The sequence below is a fragment of the Amblyomma mixtum genome, chromosome 5 (genome assembly GCF_055824585.1).
Source record: "Amblyomma mixtum isolate Tamu chromosome 5, ASM5582458v1, whole genome shotgun sequence".
Taxonomy (NCBI): Eukaryota; Metazoa; Arthropoda; class Arachnida; order Ixodida; family Ixodidae; genus Amblyomma; species Amblyomma mixtum.
Window position 1 is genome coordinate 128411653 of NC_143016.1, and position 1730 is coordinate 128413382.

Here is a 1730-nt window from a genome sequence, read left to right on the forward strand (position 1 = left end):
ACCCACACTAGCTCGGAATATATTCTTACAGATTTTTAAACAGTGTATCGCAATCACCTCAGGGGAAGGATCGCACCACTAGCAGCTAAAATCCTGCAAGATAGCTACACCCGTGGCTACCAACCCACACACAAACACTTAATATGGGTACCAGGTCACCAGGGCATCCCAGGGAACAAGAGCGCACATGCCTCAGCCCGAGCATTTCTCCCCCGGGCACCCATTGCGGATGCCGTGGAACCTCCTACCCCACTACTATCTTACAACGACATACTTCAGTACTTAAAGACTATCCCGTCGGGTATACCCTCCGCCGGCTAAGACACTGGACAAAGGGTAGGAACTACACCTCCGAAAGCTACAGACGAACATTTACAACAACCCACGAAGACTACACGCAATAGACCCGGAGTCATTTGACTCGCACTGCAAATTCTGCGGGGAGAAGGCGGACCTGTACTATATGGTATTTTGCGTGTCATCCTTGCGCAGGGGCCATGCTAAATCTTCTCTGTATCGTTCCAATTTTAGTATATGTACTTTGGAAGCGTAATGGAGTGACTAAATGGCGACGAAAGAAAAGAAAGAGCATCGTTTCAGGTTAGAATAAAGGGAGGGAGAGTTGGGTCAAGTCAGGTCTATGCGGAAGTGGTTGAGCAAGAGATTCGCCTGAGTGGTGGCGACATTTCTTGGTGGTGAGGTAGGACGAGGTGTTGGGTGAGAGATCGCTGAGGCCTACTGCTGAAAGTCTGGCTCCATGGAAGGGAAAGGGAGGTCTTTGGGAATTCGAGCACAGATGAAGAGGGAAATAAAGACGGAGAGTGAAAAAGCGGCTGGCAATCTGTTTTTACATATCGTTTTATGCAAAAGGTAGAACCATTTTTAATTTTGATTGCGGTCCTTTGCTCTTCCAGTGTGCTCGTTGTTGTCGCGTAGCCTTGGAGCTTAGTGGCCAGCTATGGACTGCCTCATGGCGTGAGCGCACGGGTTTCCCTTTTTTATCCAGCCTTTATGCAGTCCTGCCGACTTTTTATTTTTCTAGGCCTCGGGCTTTAAAAAATATGCTCATTCTAACTGGGAATTGATTGATTGATTAATGGATTGATTAATGGGTGGGATGGCCTCGTCAGGCGGGAAACCGCCTTTAGCCTACTCACCCAAGACAGAATTTTTTGTAAATTTTGTCCCAAATAAAAAACTTACTTACTTACTTACTTACTAATTGATTAATTAATTGATTGATTAATTGATTGACTAATTAATTAATTAATTAATTCGGGTTTAACGTCCCAAGCCGACTCAGGCTATGAGGGACGCCGTAGTGAAGGGCTCCGGAAATTTCGACCACCTGGGGCTCTTTAGCGTGCACTGACATCGCACAGCACGCGGGCCTCTAGAATTTTGCCTCCATCGAAATTCAGCCGCTGTGACCGGGATTGAACCCGCGTCTTTCGGGAAAGCAGCCGAGCGCTGTAACCACTGAGCCACCGCGGGGGGTTTACTGAAAATCGCTGTGAAGGGAAAATGTTCCGACGACCACTGACAAGAATAAAGGATGGCTGCCTGCTTCGAATTCATGTAGAGCCTACATTCTGGCACGGCGGGTTTCAGATCCCTTGCCAGTACCGGTGAAAAGTGTGAGTCTCCCCCCCCCAATCCCAATACCCCCCTGACTTTAAGACCTGGCGGCATCTCCTCCGTCCCATACCCTCCTCATCAATGGCTCAAGA

The 1730-nt window shown here is 48.3% G+C and overlaps 1 pseudogene; it reads right to left on the minus strand.

Moving 5' to 3' along the window:
* Window positions 1-457: 457 nt before the first annotated feature.
* Window positions 458-553, minus strand: LOC149343687 (U6 spliceosomal RNA; annotated as a pseudogene).
* Window positions 554-1730: the final 1177 nt, after the last annotated feature.